Source organism: Pagrus pagrus, assembly GCF_965226575.1.
Source record: "Pagrus pagrus genome assembly, chromosome: 1".
NCBI lineage: Eukaryota > Metazoa > Chordata > Actinopteri > Spariformes > Sparidae > Pagrus > Pagrus pagrus.
In genome coordinates this window covers 1,729,824-1,752,824 of record NC_140185.1, presented here as the reverse complement: position 1 = coordinate 1,752,824, position 23,001 = coordinate 1,729,824, and the positions used below count along the sequence as shown (strand labels likewise).

Here is a 23,001-nt window from a genome sequence, read left to right as displayed (position 1 = left end):
CCACAATAGCCTAGAATGGACAAACCAGACACTGGCTCTGAAGAGGACATTTCATGTTTCTAGCATTTTAGCTGCCACTGTAAGTCAGGGTGAGGTGAAGGGTGATCAGTTGGTTGTAATCTCCAACCACACCACTCGATGCCGATAAATCCTACACATCACACCTTTGAAGCTGCACTAATCTTTTTTTTTTTTGGGTCCAATGACAACGTATAATGGCCGCGTTTCCCAGATTCGTTAAGAAGCTCTTAAGTGCTAAGATCTTCTTAGGAGCGCTCTTAAGAACGCTGTGAAAGAAGGATGTGTTTCCCAGAGTTGCTCTTAGCTTAAGAAGATCTTTCGCTAAGAAGGAAATGTAAGATCGAGCTGACCCACTCTTAACAGCCTTCTTAGTGACCGAATGCTCAGTGATCAAGCCGCGTCAGGGAAATTTACATCCTCCACTTTGCGAAATAATAAAACAATGCTCAGTGTTGAAATGCGCTCATAGCTGCGGACCACTGGCGCAAGAAAAAAAAAAAAGAAAACGGTAGATGAAAAAAACCCTTTTTATTGAATTACACGTTTAAGTTTTCCGCAACATCTGCATATATGAGTTTATAGTACTACACATAAAAAAAACAACAACCCTGTGGCATTTCACAGATATCAAGGGAACAGATGTATTAAACTCAGCTGAACCTCATCCAGAGAGGCTTCACCTGCTACTCTGCGTTGCCAAAGTCCGCGCGTGTGAGAAACCATGGCTGCAATACAGCACATTCTCCCTGCGAACCAACAGCGTCGCCGTGCGCGAAGCCAGACGGTTTACATAAATGCATACGTGCGTCAGCACTTCTCCCCACTGGACGTGCTGTCAGACCGGGCTGTCCAGGCAAAGTACCGGCTGCCCCGTGCGGAGATCCAACGGCCGTTGGATCTCTTTGCCTGGACAGCCCGGTCTGACAGCGCACACACACACACACACACACACTTATGCGCTGATAAAGAGGTGGGTGATCGATTTGCCTGGCATCGATTGATTCAGCACAGCAGCAGCGCGGTGGACAGCTCCCACTAAGAGCTTCTTAAGAAGATTCTTTGGCTTGATCTTAAGGTTCTCCTAAGAAGGCAGTTAAGAACGCATCTGGGAAACACCCGTATCTTAGCGCTCCGTCTTAGCCGAACCCTTCTTAAGAGCCTTCTTAAGTCCTTAAGAACGATCGAATCTGGGAAACGCGGCCAATATTGGTGGGACAAAATATCCATACAGCAGTATATCCCAATTCTTCCTCGTGATACAATTATCAATACACTGGCAGAAAAATATCAATATTTGTATTAAAACATGTGGCACTCAGACAGATCCCCCTGCCAATATGACCAGCATCACTACTTCTACTACTACTCTACTACATGTGAAGAAGAGAGTGACAGAAGGATAATGGCGGACAGCTGGGAAAACAAATGCGAGGCAGAAAAATTATGTGTATAATAAATGTCATAGTTCATAGAGACACTAAGATAAGACTAATACATTGTTTCATCTCAGTTAGTGTCAAATTATGTGAAACTGACAGCACAGTGCAGTAAATACATAGAGTAATTCCTGTTTTTTGTCTTTTTAGGGGTACTTTTTCTTCTTCACTTACACAGATATTGTGAGATGATAGATGATGATGTTAGATGATTGCCTTGCAATATATCAATTATCTCTGATTTACTGCATCATGATACTATTGTTATTGTAGGCAGTGCATTGCGTATTGCGTGTTACTCTGTGATTCCCACCCTTCATGTATAATATAAAAGACACTGCTCTATTGATGTAGTATTTCAACATCAGCCCTTTTCACAGAGACTCCGCATTATCTGCACAGTGAAGGCTCACCATTTCTCTGCCTTTGTTTGTTCACACTGAACCAAGCAGCTCCGGCGTAAAGCTGCATCAGTGTGTCAATTCATACAGCATGCCGGCGCTGCGGATCCAAAAGAGGGGTACACATCATAACGTGTTTCCCCCGGTGTCCTCCTGTTAATCTAAACATGTACCTGCTGACTGTTTATAATCATATTGATGCAGTTATAATGCGTTGTGATTGAGATCCTGACCCACCAAACATCCTGGAAATGCTCTAAATTACATAACTACATAATCACCATTAGTAAACAGGACCCTGTTTGACTTTCTCACTTGCAGGGAGGGATGCTGTTTTCTGGGGAAAAGGTCACTGAAGTCTCGGTCAGAAGGACTGACTGTCGCAGTGATTCTGTGACTGACTGTTTCCAGAGACAGTAAATACAACAACACAATAGTGGAAGGCGACAAAGACATGGTGAGTTAAAGGAGTTTGCTCTACATCGCGTCACATAATCACTTCTATTCAACTGCATGGGCAGCCTGGCTCTGCTGCCGGGGACATGCGCTGTTTTTCGGGCAGAAATGTGACAAAGAATCAGTATGACAGACAGGATGACAGAGGTTTTCCACATATGAATGCGGTATTTCTTTCCTCATATATAAGTTGCCAAAGACACTACCAGTTACCACATTACTGATGTTTGGTCCTGTGACGTTGCTTTGTGGGTTGATGTGTGGGACACTTTTATTTGATGAGTGAAGGATCTGTTTAGACTGTGAACACCATCAGACTGACACTGAGCGCATCAGAGCCACAGCGAAACTGCGCCCCCTCTCCACATCTGTAACTTTCACACAGACCGCTGTCTGTGTGAAAGTTGCAGGCGATGCAGAGAATCGGTGCATGATTCCCACACTGAAAGGGCAGGGGCTATCTCTAAGCTTACTGTTTTGGTTTTACAGCAGACAATCTCACTGTTTTAATTGAGTCCCACAGCTCCCACCAACCTTGGTAAAAAAACTTGAGTCTGGTATTTACATCACATGGAACTGAATGGTAACAAATAGGAAAGTATGAATTAAATGGTCACGAACCGGGTAACTGTTAAGAAAAAAAGTGACATGAAATACAAGAGGCGCTTTCTTTTTAGTCCTGTGCTCCATTGACTTAATGAGTTCCAACACACCACGTCAGTCCCCAGGAAGGCTGTCTGACATGTGCCAGAAGGAGAGGCTCTGAGTGAGGATCACACTAGTCTCAGATAACCAGACTCATTTCCACTCTTTGTTTTGTTGCTGTGTCAGCGCTGGAGAAAGGAGTACTGGATCTCCAAGTGGCAGTCACTTGTTGTAAGCCTGCCTGCTCCGGCTATCTTGACTTTTAGTTCATCATTCATTTTCTGTGTTTTTCCATGTGCTGTGTTTCACGTCGTGGTGTGTGTCACAGTCGCTCTCGATGTCATAACATACTCGAACTCAAGGTTCCAAACTAGCTCTTTCAATCACTCGCCATTACCACACTGATTCCCCTGGCTAGCAGCGATGTGATCTTTTACTGCGTGCCATCTTCAGACATCACAGCAGGGTGTTTGAACATAATGTTGCGCAGCATAGTGCTAAGTACGACTACTAAACTGAAGAGCAGCGTCATACATTTAAACTTACATTGGACTTTTCTGCCTTCCTGGAGGGAATGTTCCCACACTGAGCTTCTTTTAGCCCATTTCACTTTTTACCTCAGACTGCTCCAGTGAAGCAGTGCGCAGACAGTGTGTCTGTATGCAAATTAACCTATAGGCTTCTGCTGTGCATTTGCTATTTTTCATTTGACATTATTTATTTTTTTATACTGATGACCTGATGAGCCATCTATAATACACTCTAATGTTACAAGCTGTTATCCTCAAACAATTACGTGCTATTTTTTTTTTTTTTCATATTTTGTATAATGTTACAATAAATTGTTGGTTTACAAAAGTTCCGAATAAAGAACAAGCAAATTTATGTTTTGCATTTTGTTCCCGTACTGTACCGAAAATGAACCGAAACGTGACCTCAAAACCGAGGTACGTATCGTGATTTTTGTGTATTGTTACACCCCTATATATACATACATACATACATATACATATATACATATATATGTGTATATATATATATATATATATATACATATATATGTATATATATACATACATATATATGTATATATATATATATATATATATATGTATATATATATATATATACACATATATATGTATATATATATATATATATATATATATACATATATATGTGTATATATATATATATATATATATATATATACATATATATGTGTATATATATATATATATATATATATAACCACCAATTTATTGCAACATTATACAAAATATGAAAATAAAATAAAAAAAATAGAATACTGTTGTAAAGTGCTGCCTGGTAATAAGTTAAATAAATAATTGTCACTGTCTCTTTAAGTCCCTCTGCCAGGTTTGCACTGGTGTGTTGTTCATACGGGCTGAGTTGCTAGAGAGAGGCTGCTTGATTGCCAAAGTCAGCTGCGTTTGCACTAAGGCCATTTTTTTTCTTGTAGCAGTGATATTCACACTTTAGTGGTGCCGTTTCAAGTGCCGCGGCACAACGCAGAAATTCAGCCGAATTTAGCACAGAGCAGACAGGAAGTCTGACACGAAACAACAACAATACATCCGGTTGATTTTCAAAATAAAACACTCCGCGTTGATACAAGCACAAAAACCTCAAAAAAGACACAAATACGCGCTCTTCCTCTAATCCTTCAGTCGGGAACACTTCGTGTTATGTTTATAACACGTATAACTGCAGTCGTGTGTGATTATGTAATTATCACAGGAATTCCTCGGTTTCGTTTCTCCAGCTGTTCGGCGGAACTGCGCCGTGCCGGACTCGTCTTTCTCCGTTGCAATATTTAACCAGGAAGCTGAAGTGTTCCCAAGCAGGAGACTTAAGCGACAAGGGAGGGTCTTCAAGCTCTGGTTTCGTGCTAGCGTTAGCCATGATGTAAACGGGCTGCACGTGTAGCTTCAGGCAGAAAATAAACACACGCAACTTCTGTTCTGGAAACTCACCCGTGCACAGCCCTGTACCGAACCGAACGTCCTGTACCGACAATACAAATACATGTATTGTAATATATATATATATATATATATATATATATATATATATATATATATATATATATATATATATATATATACACATAAAATGGCGATTATTTTTTGTTGGTGAAAGCTAGACAGGTACAACATAGGCATCTATATTCACATTTTAAATGTTATTATTAATTTATTTAATGTAACACTGTTGAAATTGAACAATATTTGGTATTAACTTTGTTGAACTGTTGAACTGAACATAAGGGCCCTCTCACCCTCTCGGTGATAAGTTACAGTGAAACTAAGGCTTTGCAATGTTAAAATAGAATGACTTTAGAGATGTGCAGGACACAGTCTTTAATTTGAGTTGAAAAGCTAGCAGCAGCTGTTTGATAAGACACAAGATCTGGAAAAGTGTGATTTAGTGGATGACATCGTTGCAATCTGTTCTATCTACAATGGACGATGAGCTGTTCTGTGGCTGAACTGGCCAGGATTACTTCTGTTGTGCATCCTGTTACATTGTTAAATGCCACTCTTGCAAACTATTAATGTTCATGCATATTCCTGGGGTAAGTGTGCGATTTCATTTCATGAATGGAAGGATGGATGGATAGTTACATGGCTGGATTATTTGGAAGAGAGAACACCACATTGGTAAGTACAGTATTAAGTAGCGTAACGTATATGACTTGAATGCCACACTTGTCGGGCCCCGTAAAATCAGCTGTTCCAACATTTAACGTTACCCCAGGACCGCATAGATTTAATGTTAGCCCGTATTTTCTAACCCTATGGCCAGAGTAATGAGTGGAAGGTATTTCATGTAGTGGAGAATTACTTTATGAACAAAATACCTCTGATGTAATGTTAGTCTCTCTTGGTCTTCATTTAACAAATGTGACATTAATTAATAATCTGTTGCGTATGTATGGCTGCTGGATATCTAACGTTAATGTACAGCAGTTAGCTGTCTGTGTCAATTTGTTTACTTTAGATCCTTTATATCCTATGAAACCAAATGCTTTTTTTTTTTTAATTCAAATTAAGACCCTCTAAAACCAATAAGCATGTGACTGAATCATGGTCATTTTACAGTGTAGGTGTCTGTGGATGACACAAACAGCCAAGCCGGTTAAGGAGCTTTGGAGCTCTAGTTTTATAATGTCTGAACAGCCTTAGATGACCAGGAATCCGTCTGGCTCTAATTCATTACCCACAGGGAAGAAGGGTTCACAGTCTGTGTGACACAAAGCTCAGTGGGCAACCTGTCCCGGAGGGATTGAGGGGGTTAACAGGCCTTAATGGCTATCAAACCATTTTTTAAATGCAAGCAAATCAGCCAAACAAGCTTATACTGCAACTCACAGACACATGGGAGCTTATGCAGTGACTTAAAGAACTTCAAAAAGGGGGAATGTGGGTCTGGCACTAATCTCTTTCTCGCAATCACACACACTCACACGCTGTACTGCTCTAACCTTCTACACCTACAAACAGGTGCTGGAAGAATATTGGCAGATATCCCCTCAGTCTCAGGGAACCTACACTGTTCCGTACAGGTGCCAGGCTAATGTTGTCCTGGATTCCATTAGTATTAATCACAGTACAGTGAATATGTGTAACTTCATCGAAAACCCATGATGCTAAGTTTTATCTACATACCAAAATCTCAGTTAGACTGACTATGTACGGAGCACTGAACGTTTTATGCTATTAAATGGCAGCATACGCAGACATAAAATGGCCTTTGACCCTTGACCACCATAGTCTTTGGTTTAACAGTCTGTCCATTAAAAGACTGCAGCTAGGCGGGGGACAGAGGGTGCAATTTCAGCTGATATACATTCTAACAAGGAACCTTGTAAACAACATAAAGTAACATAGGAAGTCAGCTAAAACCAACCCGTTTTCTACTGCTCTCAGCTTGTAGTAAAAGGTCACGTAATGAGCCCAAATGGCTATCAAAATAGAGACTGTTAGCTTCTATGCAAGTAGTAGTTAGTTTACAATAACGCCACATGGGAAAGAGTACCAAAACAGCGTTTTAACTTTAACAAGTGTTTTCAAGACCTGCTTATTACACACTGCTTTAAGGTTAATTAAGCATTCAGGCAGGTGAGGCATAAAGGTCAAGCCTGAGCTGTACATCACAGGAAACACAGCTTCTCCATCACACCTACTGTTAACATTCACATCACACTTGCACTGTGTCATCTGAATATAATTCAAACTGCATTCAATGCAGGTCATGTTGTGTCATATTAACGCCTTATTAAAACCAACGGTTAATACTTCATCTTGTGTGTTCCTCATCCACTAGGGAGTGCCTGGTTTGGTCAGAATGATGTTATAAACTGTATTTTGTGTCCCATTAGATTAGTTGAAATGTGATTTTTTTGCTTGATATTTGCCCAATCATTATATAATAAAGTCAGAGTAAGAAGCTTTTTATCTACTCTCTCCAGAGAGCAACATAGTCATCGCATGAAGTGTGAACACCCCTTTATGCTTAGTTACACCTGTATTAATTAACTGACATAGCTGAATTATCCAAAATCAGATTACACTTTAATCCAGTGAACTAGACCACATACTGTTCTTAAAATGGTTCAGATCAGCCATAAAGATTGGGATAAGATAGAGGCACTTTAAAGACATGCTATGGAGCAGAAATGGGTAAGAGATCCTGAGTGTTAAAGCTGACCACACTGGGGTACACACAGTACTGTTTATCTACAGTAGGTACCAGATACAAGTATTTAATGGCACATAAAGGAGAAAATCACTCAGCCCTTCTTAAACTTCATTAATATAGTTGACTAAACAATCTCACCTCATATCTCATTTCACACACTGTTAAGAATTGTGAATTGTGTTTGCATTATTCTGAGCATATACTGTAGAATTCAACACAGAATGTAATTCAATGCTTCAGTGTGGAGCCTTGACGGGTACAGACACCAGTACACAAACCTAACAAGCTCCAGTTAAAATTGAGTACATCCAAAAAGCAATTGTGCAAAACAATCTGCAGTACCCCTAGAAAACAACTGCTTGTTAAAGGGCAGCTTCATCATTATCAATTCATTAATAAGAGATGGTCCAACTGACTGGGGGACAGTCAAATGTATATTGGTTTCAAGGTATCTGTTATCGATGTGGTTGATTACTAATAATTGTTGTCTGCCCTGAGAAAAACACATCGGTAGACCCCTATTTTGGACTGTTGGTCAGACAAAACAAGACATTTGATGATGTCACCTTGACAACTGTGATGGGCACTTTTCATAGTTTGTTTTCAATTCAAAATGATTAATTGAGTAAATAATAGTAGACTTAACTGATAATGAAATTAATTGTTAGTTGTGGCCTTGCTAATAAAAATAACATTTCGGATACACTAAATACTGGTAATATTTCGGGGCGCGACTTCAAGTATAATGTTCTGCCCCTTGGTGTCAAACACACTAGGCCTAAGAAAAATGTGGTTGAGACTCCACCCAGCATAGTCATCTGCTGCTCTTATTCCCTACATCTGGAAGACAGATCACCCAGAGGCCACCAGAAGCAGTAGATGACGTCATCCAGTGGTTCCACGCAAACAGGAAGGCTGTGTTTAAATGTGTGTGTGTTTATAATATTTGTGAGTGTGTTACAGGCTAAATTATGGCTTCTTCCTAGCTAAGGGAGGTTGGGAAGAGAATGTATGTGTGCATGACAACAATTTCCTTTGGTACTAATAAAGTTCTATCTTATCTTATTTAATCTTATATCTTAGGTCCAAAAGTGCTTGGGCAAAAAGTCAGAAGCAAACACACATTGTGTGTGTTTGCTTCTGCAATCAAAAATGCATATGCATCCCCAAAAAATGTCATGACAATGTCATGTTCTCATGATTTGTCACACACACACACACATTCAACAAACAAATGAAAACACACCTAAATGCATAAATTGTGTAAGCAAAGACTAAACTGACAAATTTAAAATAACAGACGAACCAACAGTGTTTCTGCTAGCGGTATGAATAAACGTTACAACTCCAAGCCGCTCTAAAAACTTTGTAGCACAAGCCCTGACCAAACACGCACACACGCACACACATGCACAATTTAAAGGATTTGAAAAGCCCATAGTTAAGTTTCAGTGACAGGAGCAGGCCAAAGGCATTCCTCTGCTTGCTTTAACTCACACTCTGCTGCCAGCCGTAATCACCAAGTCCAACACAAACACAGCTAAATATAGGCACACACAAACACACACTTCCACTCAGATGGAAACACACTTCTTCTAAGAACAAAACTCTGCCTACACACACAGCAGCTCTCATTACGGCTTCTGTTTGGAGTTTGATAGCCCATCATACAACCAGTCAGATATCAGGGTTAAACAATATGCTTTTACACAAAGTATAATTAACAGCAGCTTCACTACTGAGTGTGTAACGTGAACCAGAAGTTTGCACTGTCGCCTCACAGCTCAAAGGGTCGGGATTCAAAGCTAAAGCCCTGATCCTGTCTGTGTGGGAATAAAGGACGTGCGAATATAAAACAAGAATTTTGACTTCTGGTTGAGGCAGCACCATGTGAAGACGTGTGGAGGCTGGGCGCGTCACCAGAACATTTCTTTACCTACATTTTTTGGGAAGAATATGCATTTTTGAATGATTGCTTGTTTGTGTGTGACTTTGTGCCCAAGCAAGCACGTTTTGGAGCTGCCCAAGTCTTGTTATGATCGGCCATCTTTGAAACATTCTATACCATCAGTAGTAAGGAGATACAACCAGACCCGGAAATCACACTATTGGAATAGCTCCTGGAGTGTCTGCACTTACAGGTGCACAGTGTGATGCTGTTGCTTTTTTGTCATTACCGGCTAGGCAGTTAGTGTTGACCACCATCACACTGTAAATGGGTAGAAAGTAGAGGAAGGCTTGAAAAACTTCGATACTCCACAAGGGGCTCAGTACAAATATTCTTTAAAGTCTGGAAGTCTTTCCTCTCTTACACTGCAAAAAACTTTGTGACGAATAAATTAACATGTTGTAAAAGTTCAATAAAAGGATTTCAAAATAACAGAAAAAAAACAAACAAGAATTTCACAGCAAAACACAAATGAGTACTTCAATGTAATGCATAAAACAGATAGAGAACTATAACAGTCTCATTCAGAGAACATGGTGTGTGTCTCTCAGTGTGAATGAGTGCAGGATGGACTGCAAGATCAAAGGTGACATCATTCAAGAAGCTGTCTTCTGACATCTTCGGGATGTTTGGATTACACAGTAAATCACTTACAGCCCTTATGCTGACAACAGCTTGACTTCCAGGACCTTCAAGAGGCCTGACAGCACTGAGCTGAAGAAAAAAAAAACACAGACGGAGCAGTGAGATGAGAAAGCACAGACTAAGGGACGGAAAGGGTAGAGCAAGTGAACAGGGAGTTTAAAAAGAAACAAAGAAAAAGAGCTAGGTAAAAAAGCAGAAGCTGAGAGGAAAGTAAACAGTGTGAGGGGATTGGAATGTGTTTGAGCTGCCAGAGTGACTGAAGGTACACTGTCAGCTTGGCACACAAGCTGTCAGCTACATACCAACTGCACCAGAACAAATATGACAGCGTTCTTACCACAGTGTTACGGTCCTCAAGAGTCAAATCTGGCCTTATAGTAAGAGAAATACACTTCCTTCTCCCACAGACATGGAGAGTGTGTTAGAGCAGACAGACAGGGGTGGTAGAAGGACTTGCTTGCTCTGCTTTGGCCTGAGTTTCAGTGGGTGGAGCGACAAATGAGAGGATGTTGATATTCCACACAGGAAGACAGACAAACAAAAGGTCTGCTAGACTGACACAGAACGCATTCTGGATAGAACAGACCAATATTTCACACGGGGACACAGCAGGGTTTACCCCCCACAACTGTATACTTAACATGATAGAAAGGCCTCTCAGGCAGTGATGAAACTCTGTTCCTCAGCTTGAGTCCTGTTGAAACCATTGCTCATGTTTCAGTTACTGAATCGATACCACAGTTGACAGTTTTTGATACATATAAACACTTCATCTTACACCTTTAGTTCTTCTAAAAAACGCCAAATCTGAAAATAACACGATAAAAAACATATTAAATTCATGCCCAATCAGCTGATCAGACAGCCAGTAAGTAAGACCAATCATCTGACAGACTGTATGATGTTACTTTAAATACTTAAACACTGTTTCATACTTGGTCTTCTGGACACAGTCCGGTCGGTGTTCAGAATGTACTGACGTTCAACACCAGCCCTACCAAAGAACTTCTGCTGTGCAGGTTAAGTTCGATTACATTATTGAAATGAGTTTGTTGATCAGTCAATCGACATAATAAAATTCAACAACAATGCTAATAATCAATTGTTTTAGTCATTTATCTAACTATAAAGCAAATAATCGTTGTCTATCTTTCTGTCTGTATGTTACTTGCATATCTTGAGAACCACTCATCTGATCTACTTCACACGTGGCAGGTGTGTTGCTGATAACCCTGGACACACTTAATAAGAAATTTGAATAAACAGTGAAGACTACAGTACTCTGTGCAGCAGCATGGCATGGCTTCATTGCTCTGCAGACTGAAGCTGGGCTCACACGTGATTTCTCTCAGATATGAGCAAAATGAGCGTGGTGCAACAACTTGCTGTAGTAATGCTTTGCAGTGGGAAAAAAAACTAAAGCAGAAAGTCACACAGGTCTGAATAAGTGGGGAGACGCGGTCAACAGGGTTTATATTCTTCAGTGAGTACTGGAGGTAAGATTTTAAGTTTCTGTAAACAGTATGAATGTAGGAACCACATTTTGGGCCAAGATACCTTTATCACAGTAGTAATTTTGACACAGCAGGACAATAACATTGGTAACTAATAACTCTAAGGATAGCTCCATGCCATTAAAGTGTCACAAGCCGTGTTTCCATAAAGCATTTTAAGTATCTCATTAGAAATTTTATGGAAACAGCAAAATTTGAAAACACTTCCTCTAATTCGCAAAAAAAGTTGTACGTTCACTTCAGGTGGTTTTTGTCTTTTGCAAATCAGAGTTAAAGCGCAAAATGTTTGATGGAAACAGATTTGCCAAATAAACTGACGTAGCGAACATTCAACTCACATGACTGATCAGCTGTTTCCGCTGTTTGATGCCTGCATTATCGTCACTGCACTTGTTCGTCGTCTCCGGACAGCATGGCCGATGCTAGCTGACATGCATGAACAATTACAACTTGCCCTTTTGAAAGTAATTCCAGAAGACCTCTCTCCATTTTGTCTCCTGGATTGTTTACCTCTAGCCTCTGTTTACTTCGACATCCACACGTGACATAGCAACACAGCCTACACGGTGTCGTCCTCTGATGAAATTACGCTTAACGTAGCCCTATTCATTCGCTCAAAACAGTTTACGGAAACGCAGACTCCCAAGGTTTAGCCTAGGCTTCATGTAAGATAATTACAACTACAAGCTCCAGTTCAAGCTGCTTCAAATTCTGCTTACACACTGTTTTACTTACACATTTTTTTATTATGTAATTATTAATCCATCAGCCACAGGGGCTATTTTTGGTGGAACAAGTACTTTTACTTTGATACTTTGCTGATAATACTGTACTTTTTTGAATCTGGGCCTTTTACTTGTAATGTATTTTTTTACATTATTGTATCAGTGCTGAACCTTCAAAGACTTAGAGCAATCTTTAGGGTGCCTGACTCTCCTGTATTCATTTTGTTTTTCCTACCCCATCCCAGCAGTCAGCAGCAAGTGCCCTAAATCATTTGATTCAGGAGAACTTGAATCAAATGATGTAGTTTCAGTTTTGCTCATCTAAATTCTAATTTTTACATTTGCTTTGTCTGAAAATGGATGAATTTACCAGAAACTTTTAAAAAGGCCAGTCAATTTTTTTTTTACTGTGAACCTATGGGAGTTTAGTTTTTTTCATTTAAAAACTCGTACCTGGAGGTTTTAGACTTCCATATGGATTTTTGTCGTCATCATACAGAAGTTTCAGTTGCCGTGGCGTCAGACTACAGAACAGCTTTCTTCAAGCTGTGACACCCTTGAAGTCATCCTCAACACTCCATCATAAATAAAAGTTTATTTTATAACTTAAGATTTATTCATCCAATTATATAACTTTTGTTTTGTGAGTAGCATGAGGGAACTACAACTTGAATTTAGGAATGCACAACATATAGTGGGCCAATAAATGATCAGCCTGATAATGGGAAATTTATATTATCTATCTATGAAAGTATCGCTGATAAATAGAGCCGATATTAGCCAGATGGACTTAACAACCGCAGCATCTTTCCACTCCGATACAGTAAGTAGCGGTATGCACCTACTGTATACAGTTGGTTTGGGATCCACAAATAAACACAGAAGAAGAAGCGCAGCATGCTGTTGTCGGGCTACTAACATCAAACTGCTGCACCACAGTGTAGACTAGAGAACCAAACATTTTATCAAAGCTGCGGTCATTTCTTTACAGTTGCTTTCATTTTACTGCTGTGCGTTGTAGAAAGACAAATAAATGAACCCTGAACATTGAAAAAACAAGGCTCTGGTTCTTTCTTTTGCCTTTAGGAACTCTTTGTTTCCATGACAACCACACACAAAAGTCACCCTTCAGTTTGCAGCATGTGTGTCTGTGTGTGTGTGCATGCGTGTGCGTGTGCGTGTGTGTGTGCGTGCGTCGTCCATATGTCAGTGTATGTGTGTGTGTCTATACAAGAGAGATGGATGGATATTGTTTTCAACATTCAGGGTCAATAAAGCAGACTGAATTGTGTTAAATGGAGGACAGGAGTGTTTGACAGAGGTGACAATGGAGGTACAAGTGAAGGGAGAGCAGAGTGCAGGCTGGTAGTGCCATCACACCGACAGAGCAGGCAGCTACAGGCAGCAAAACAGATGGTGCTGTCTGCTGTGTGAGACCTCAGGACACCAATTCAGCCACTATCAGAGATGCACGGATGCCCCTCACAACCCCACATTCCCCGGCACCTTCCTATCAAATATTCAGATTCAAATAACCTTAACGTCTGTTCCTGAGCCTCCTGCCTCCAGATCAATTTCTGTTTGTTTTGTTCTTCTGGAAGCTGAGTTTATTTTTCATCCCTCTGTGCGGTTGTTTGCAGATGATTCAGTGACTCTTTTAAAGTGGTCAGATGCAAAAGTAACCACTTCAAAAACAGAAAGGATTTGGATGATTTTGGATGATTTCAGCAGCTGCACAGAGCTCTGTCTGCAAACATCAGATCACCCAGGAAGCAGGTTAGCTCCAGCTGAAGTGCCAGTCTTTCTCTCAGTCACTGCAAATACTGTATACACAAGCTCTACAGCAAAGATTGTTAGTTTGCTGGCTGCTGGGGTTTAGGAACTCATTCTGAAACTCACCACAGTTTAGCTGAGCAACAGTCTTAATCTATTCTAACTCATCACACCATAGACCACCCAGAATATTTCACCAAATAAACTAAAAACAAATGCTTTTCTCTGGATGCTGGGATGCAGCACAAACATCTCATCTTTTCCGATTGGATGAAATGTTCTGAAGAGGGAGGTTAATGTATTTATTCAGAGGTCTGACAAGAACATTTAGAGTAGTTCTGAATTTTCTTTGGACAAGTCAGCCCAAATATTAAAAGTTTTTTCCCCCCCAAAGATATGGTCAAGTGGAATATATATTTAACAGGGGTGGGAATCAGACTAACTCACGTCACGATGCTATCATATGGCCCAAGGTAACGATGATATCACAATACAATGATACTTGATACAGATTAGAAGATAAGACATTCTGGGCCGGATCTACTAAGATCCCAAATTGCTTGTACTAATCTGCGTGCGCAATCTAGAAATGTACGTGTAGGGTTGAACCGCGGTTTGCGTGCGATTTACTAAGAGTGATTGCGTAAATGACAACAGGTGCAAACGTGTTGGAGACATGCCTATTTAAATGAGGGTTTAGCGTGTTTCATGGTTTTCAGCATGGCGAGTTTGAGAGAGCGAAAGCGCAAAGTAAAATTCTACCCTTTGGAATTAGAAGTGTTGGTAGAGGAAGCAAATAAACATTTCAATGAGCTGCAGCAAAGGAACCTGACGGTCGTGCAAAGTAGTAAACCTTTATTTTACCAGGCAAAAATTGCTAAGAATTAGGGGTGTAACAATACATGTATTTGTATTGAATTGTTTCGGTACAGGACGTTCGGTTCGGTACAGGGCTGTGCACGGGTGAGTTTCCAGAACAGAAGTTGCTGTGTTTATATTCTGCCTGCAGCTACACGTGCAGCCCGTTTACATCATGGCTAACGCTAGCGCGAAACCAGAGCTTGAAGACCCTCCCTTGTCACTTAAGCCTCCTGCTTGGGAACACTTCGGCTTCCTGGTTAAATATTGCAACGGAGAAAGACGAGTCAGGCACGGCGCAGTTCCGCCGAACAGCTAGAGAAACGAAACCGAAACAATTCCCGTGATGATTACATAATCACACACGACTGCAGTTATACGTGTTATAAACACAACACAAAGTGTTCCCGACTGAAGGATTAGAGGAAGAGCGCGTATTTGTCTCTTTTTTAAGGTTTTTGTGCTTGTATCAACACGGAGTGTTTTATTTTGAAAATCAACCGGATGTATTGTTGTTGTTTCGTGTCAGACTTCCTGTCTGCTCTGTGCTAAATTCGGCTGAATTTCTGCGTTGTGCCGCGGCACTTGAAACGGCACCACCCGAGTGTGAATATCACTACTACAAGAAAAAAAAAGACCTTAGTGCAAACGCAGCTGACTTTGGCAATCAAGCAGCCTCTCCCTGCAACTCAGCCCGTATGAACAACACACCAGTGCAAACCTGGCAGAGGGACTTAAAGAGACAGTGAAAATTATTTATTTAACTTATTACCAGGCAGCACTTTACATCAGTATTCTATTTTTTAATTTTATTTTCATATTTTGTATAATGTTACAATAAATTGTTGGTTTACAAAAGTTCCGAATAAACAACAAGCAAATTTATGTTTTGCATTTTGTTCCCGTACTGTACCGAAAATGAACCGAACCGTGACCTCAAAACCGAGGTACGTATCGAACCGTGATTTTTGTGTATTGTTACACCCCTACTAAGAATACATTCTTATTAAGGCAATGGCCTGGTAGGAGGTGAAAGACCTCCTAAGGGGAAGGGGGAACGCCGTGTGGGAGAAAATCGGTGAAAAAGTTAATGCTGTTGGAAAAAACAGGCGAACAGCTGATGAAGTGAAAAGGAGATACCAAGACATCAGAAGAAGAACAAAAGCAAAATTGGCGTATAATAAAAGGTATTATGTGCAATTACACATACAAACCGTTTGCACCTCCCTTTGAGACGTGTTAAATATCGAAGCAGTTTCTATTAGCAAAATTGCTTTCAGGTTTGATAAATCACTTTGCGTGTGCTAAATTAATATATTTACATTTTCTTCACCCAGAATACGCACAATTGTGTGTAAACGCCCCACATTGCATATATGTACAAATCAGTCCATAATCCAAAGATATTCAAGAAGAAGGAAAGCAGTAAAGACTCAGTGGTTATTATGTGGAACTGGGAAATTTCTGTTATTTTGGTTTGAATAATGGCAACTAATTCATTATCAAAATAGTTTCAAAACAATTTTCTGTCAGTTGACATTTTGATTGATCAAGTAACAGGTTAGTATCGTTGCACATTTTTTAATATAGCACTGATTTCATGCCTGAATTATTGTAACAATGCAAAGTTGTAGGGTTGAAGTTTGAGTTGAAATCTGAATCCTTTCTAACCCCTTATCAAAGTTACTAAATGTTGAGCTTACAACATTTGCAAGTAACTGAAGTTGTGATGAAAACTCAGAAATCTGTAATGTTCACAAACTGTTCATTGAAATCCTTCTGAAACACTGAGATAACGGCCTTATTAGCAGCTTAATTTTATACATCAAAGTCAAAGTCCACGTGTTTTACAGATGGGGACCCAGATCAGAAATGGAACCAGCTATCAGAGCCCAACATCACAAGATTCATTTTCTAATACTTCAATGAATAAATAGTATACAATTGGCAAAAAACCTCACTAAAATCAACAACTATCACATACAAGTTTAAAGAAGTTTGTGAATCTAACCAGACATTTTATGTCGGCTTTCAATATTGTGTTTCTGACACATTTCTGTTAGGAAAGAAATAATTGTAGTTGACACTCAGTACTATTCCACTTTGTGCCACCTACATATTACCACTTCCTTCAGGTCACAGAGCTGAGCCTCCATTTTTCTGACATTTCTACATTCATGATAACCTCTGAAAAAACCCAGGATGTCACTGAACAACAAACTTGTTCGTTTTATGCAACGAGAAAAAACATGCACACATTTTTGTGCATAAAAGTAAGTAGTTTACGTAACCATCATATGGATAAATATAACTGATGGTAAATCATTTTAGTTTGGGCACACGTCCAGCAAAGCAGGCATAAATAAATAAATAAATAAATAAATAAATAAATAGAGTCACAACTTTGGAAAGAGGTTAGAAATCCTAAAAAATCGTAAAAAAATAAATATATAAATAGAACATTTTAAAAAACCTATGCTTAACTCTGACTTGAATGCACTTGGAGGCACAAACTGGGGCAAAGCCAGCCCGCCCTCCATGATACAATTCACATGAAGCTGATCCCAGACCACCACAACCTCAGCATATTCACATGAATTTAAGATGGCATATTCAGTTTTGTAGTGAGATGCTCCACACAAAGTGGGAATGAATTCCCGGGTCACATTTTGCCTTCTAGCTTTTTCCCTTCATTCTCACCTGCAGCTTTGGGTCAATGTATCATTCATGGATGACATTCTGGTCACAGTTGTTGCTGATGAGAGTTTAAGCAAAATTAGTTTATTCATACTCAATATATTTTCATATATTCATTATTTTAGGGTTATCACTGGGGTTCCACACTTTGGGAAGCTCTGCTACAGGCTTCTCTTTGGAACTTGCACTGTGGGTAGTTAAAACAAGAGTCAGACATTTCAAAAAGTCAATGAGCAAATGATGAAGCCCCACTGTGTGAACTCCACAGTGGCTCCAACAGCCAAAAGTGCTCTTTCTCTGTATACTGTGGGAACAATGTTTGTACCGGGAGACATCATGGGTAAAGCTAACCTTCTCAGTACACTGTAGGTCTCTCATTTGATCATTAGTAGGCCTTCCTGAAAAGCCGATATACATGGGAAGAAAAAAAGAAGCTCATGATTTTGATTTCGGTGTCATTTGACACCAGTGTGTGTCAAAGCAGTGGACTCAGTCAAACTATCAGCCACTATGACAACAAAAGCAGAGGAGAACGTACCGTAAAGGAAGCACCGCTGAACACCGCTCCTATCTCCTCCTGAAATATGTGCTTTTCTCCCGGAGAAGTAATTGAGGTTTCCCCCTTTTTCCTGCCAGACCTCCGTCCGGTGGTTGTTCTCTTTCTGCTGTTTTTTTCTCCTCTGCTCTGGATGGAAAACGTCGTCCCCACTGGAGACAGAAAACGGGGCGGGTCCCGAGCGTTTGGACAACCCGTCTGACCAATCGACTATCGATATGACAACAACCTATTGCTTTGAGCCAATCACATTCTGTTTCCAACACAGAGCTGTATGCTTATTGGTTAGTTCAGGAAAGACCTCCCACTTGAAACTACTACAGCACCAGGAGGAGAGCTCCAGCTGCGGAACAAAGCAATGAAGTATCTTTTATCAGAAGGAAAAACACACAGAAGCGTTTATTTGTCATCAAAAGCATGTGCAAATAACAGAAACCCCCATTTTCTGTAATGATTATTATTCATTCGAAATAGTGAGAGTGAGCTGTAAACTGTGAACCCAATTACAAATTGCTTTCAAAACTTTTCATTGACTGCAGCTATCAGTTTCACTGTAGTATAAAAAGTCCAGGGTAACATCTTCTGTCTTACGAATGTCCGACATTCTAAAAGTCAAAGAACTTCAGTTTACAATGTTAGAACAGTGAGGAAAAATTGCAAATCTGAGAAGATGGAACTGGGTCATATTTTTTTATTTTCGCTTGAAACACGGCTTACACAATTGGGTTTATTAAAAATAGTTGCAGATTCGTTTTCTGTCAATTGACTGATTATTTTGGACAGACAGTCCCTATTGGTAGCATTTCCTGTCTGATCGGTTAGAGGATGAGCTCATTCAAACATGAAAATTCAGCAATTATCCCCTCCCCCCAATGCTGATAGAGAGTCAGTAAAGGTTTTGTTTTAAAATATTAAAAAAAAGAAAACATAAAATGGCTACATACTGGTCCTCCAGAGAAGTCTCCGGAAGCCATGAGATCCCAAATTGATTTGTAAATATGTTATTTGTAAATCATATCTAATCTTATTTATTTAAATAGCCCAAAATCACAGTCACATTGCCTCAGTGGGCTTTACAATCTGTACAGTGATCAACATCCTCTGTCCTTAGACCCTCAATGTGAGTGAAGAAAAACTTCCCATAATAAAAAAAAAAAAACTTTTAGCAGGGGGAAAAGATGGAAGAAACCTCAGGAAGAGTCACAGAGGAGGGACCCCTCTCCAAGGACAGAGAGAGACATGTAATAGAAGTTTACAGATTTCACTGAAACTCTGATACAAGTAAATTATATAAAATATATGTGAGGAATGTGGCTCCAGGACGACGACTGAGCAGCCCAAGGCATCACCAAGTTTCTACCTCAGTTACCAACCTCGGCGTGAAGCTGGACCCACAACTTACCTTTGTAAACCACATCAAACATCTGTACAAAACCTGCTTTTTCCATATCAAGAACATTTCTAAACTCCGCCCATTCCTCACTTTCTCTGATGCAGGAAAAACTCGTCCACGCCCTAATCTCCTCCAGGCTTGATTACTGTAACAGCCTGCTCATCGGTATACCCAACAAACACCTTCAGAAACTTCAATTCATTCAGAACTGTGCTGCCCGAACTCTGATGAAACCCCGCAAATACGACCACATCACCCCCATTCTTCAGAACCTCCACTGGCTCCCCATAACCTCAAGAATCCAATACAAAATCGCCCTCATCACCCACCTTTGCATCTACAGCAACGCCCCGCAATACCTCAAAGACCTCCTTACCCCTCACTCATCCACCTGTAACCTCCAGTCCCAAAGTACCAACCTCCTCCATCTGCCCCGCACACGACTCCGCACCATGGGAGACCGAGCCTTCTGCTCCGCTGCCCCCCACATTTGGAACTCCCTCCCTGAACACCTACGACAACCCCAGTCTGTGGTCACCTTTAAAAAAGGGCATAAAACTTTTTTGTTCAGACAGGCTTTCCTAGGTCGTCCCTAGATGTTTTTATTCTCTCTCTGCACTTTAATCTCCTCCTTTAGCTGTTTTATCTACTGCTGATTTTAACGTGTCTGATTTTTCTCTTAGTCTTTTGTTTATTTTGTTTCTGGTTTCTGTAGCACTTTGAGATTACTTTATGAAAAGTGCTTTACAAATAAAATGTATCATTATCATTAAGTGGTGTCCGAGCCACACAACCTCCACTCTTCCATGGTAACCTGGAAGACAGGCCACACAAATTTATACCCCTGAAACCCCATTCAGAGGGTGCACATTAACTCTTTTAGCTTAGCAGCTCCAGTGAATATTTCAGCCTAAAGGGTGAAAATAACATCTTTTTAAGTTTCAGTTTGGGATATTGGATACTGGAGACTTTAATGTACTGTATGGAGCGATTTTATGATGTGGAGGTTTTTTGGTTGTTTTCTTACTTGTTGAAATAAGTCCCCAGCTACAGTTGTTTCGAGGAATACTGCAACGCTGTGAAGCTATTAAGCTCCATTAATGTTTTGTGGACTACTAAACTTCATATGACTTTCCATCTGCATGGCAGTGAGTAGAGTAGATGATGACTGAATTTTAATTTTTGGCTTAAACTTACCCTTAAATTTTGCGTGTAAACGGTTCTGCGTCAGATTATTATTTCAATTTTTACTATTTTTTTAAATTATTTCTCCCTAACAAAACAGCACCTGCACACTTAGCAACAGTGAGTCTACCTTAAAAACAATAAATCAATTTGAATAGCTTTTATGTTGGACAGCAAAGCAGCTCTACTTTAGGGAAATACAACCTGCATCACAGGGTTCCTTTGATGACTTCCCATGGTATTTTGAATAGAGTAGGCTACTATAGTATTATTGGGCCAGGTCAGGTGGTTCAGTGTCTTTCACATACCTGTGCCCAAGTGCCCATTGTTTCACAATATGTCATTAATTAAACAGCTCTCAAACTGAAAAGATATATTTTTAAAATGTCTTAATATGTAAGTTATCCACGAAAGTTAGAGTGGACCAATGTGAGCTTGATCAGCCAAGATGAAGTGCTAAACTAAAGATAACACATCAACTTAGTCTGATGAGATTCTATAAACTATGACAAGAGTTTGACAAGCGTGTAAGAAACACAACACTGGCGCCCTCTGATGGAAAGCCAAGGACCCTGGTCTAACCTCAAAACAACTCATAATTTCTATATAGAGTAGCCTATATTTTCCCTCAAAATGTGTCAGTGGCACGCCTGGATGGCCCCAATAACCCCAATTCTTCCAACTTAATGAAATTTGTAGTCTTTCCGCACTTAAATACTATGTGTTCCTCTTAGTTTGGGCTGATAAATAAGGTTTCATGTTTCATAAATGTTCCAGATTTACCAGACTTCAGAGCCGGCCCTTGGCACAGGCTGTAGGCGATTGCTAAGGGCGCCGTCATCCACGGGGGGCGCCGCTAATATATATTATTTTTTACCAGCGCTATTACTACTTTTATTTCGAAATATTGTATGAGCCCACAGCAACATAACTTCATAGCAAAGCCTATTAAATCATGGAGAGGCCTTTTTCTGGGTTCCTGGCTGGCTCATTGCACTGTACCTGCCCTCTGTGGTGGTGGGGGGCGGGGTCGAGAGGCGAGCTGCCTGAATCTGACCGGACCGTGACCCAAAGAGACATTTACCAGTACTGTAGCGGAACCACAATGTCCAAAAGACCGAAACCATTCGGCGCCTAGGGAAGGAAAAGAAGGAAAGAAGAGAGAAAAACACGTGAAAAAGAAAGAGGTACAGTAACGTCAATGTGATGAAGTGAATGAAACTAATAGCTTAATGCATCATAGTTGCCGTTGTTGGAGCAGAGTGTTAGCTTGCTAGCTTACTTCGGACGACAGTAGCATTGTTTAATAATCAGTAAATAGCTGAGTCGACGTAAGTTAATGTTACTCCACCTTAAATTCATCAGGGACATTTGGAAAGTTAACGTCAGGCCTGTTGGCTGTGTTTTCCTGCGTGTATGTCAGTTAAAATGCTAGCCTATAAGTTTTCCATCCCCTTTATAAGTAATAGGGTAGTTGTAAGCCTTTGGTTTATTGTGTCACAGTTTCTGTTTGTTAAAGTTTACATCGGTGTTAAAGTGTATTACTGTTAATACTCCATATCTCAGCTTTCCCCATATCATTCATAGGATATGTATATATTAATTTCAGCACTTTACTGCTTTTTGCACTCTGGTTAGGCTGAATTGCATTGCAGTGACGATAAAGTTGAATGAATCTCATCGTATTTTCATTATTAGTCTTTATTAGTCTTATGTATAGCACACACCAAGCATCTGCTTTTTATTAAAATGTAACATCCAGTGGTCACATATACTTCTCTTCTCTCTTCAGATGCACTTTTAAAATATTTCACCACCACCCCCAGTGACACGGCACCAGGTGCTCCTGTCCCCTCTACCCCAGCACAGCAGAGTGACAATATTCTTTCATATGTTTGTGCAATGCCTTATTTATATTGAAATAAAATCTTGAATACATACAGTACATGCAGTTTCTGTGTAAATGTATGAAAATTGGTTGTGAAATTGACTGCGATGCAAGGGGGCACCAGCTAAAATCTTG

The 23,001-nt window shown here is 40.1% G+C and overlaps 1 protein-coding gene across 3 annotated transcripts in view; it reads right to left on the bottom strand.

Moving 5' to 3' along the window:
• ccdc102a (coiled-coil domain containing 102A) overlaps positions 1–22,112 on the bottom strand; it is a 78,154-nt gene extending 56,042 nt beyond the window's left edge. Inside the window, exon 1 of one of the 3 annotated variants that reach the window (XM_084348324.1) lies at positions 22,063–22,112. The gene's annotated coding sequence lies outside the window, so the exon portion shown is untranslated. The other 2 variants (XM_084348323.1, XM_084348322.1) reach the window with 2 other exon arrangements.
• Positions 22,113–23,001: the final 889 nt, after the last annotated feature.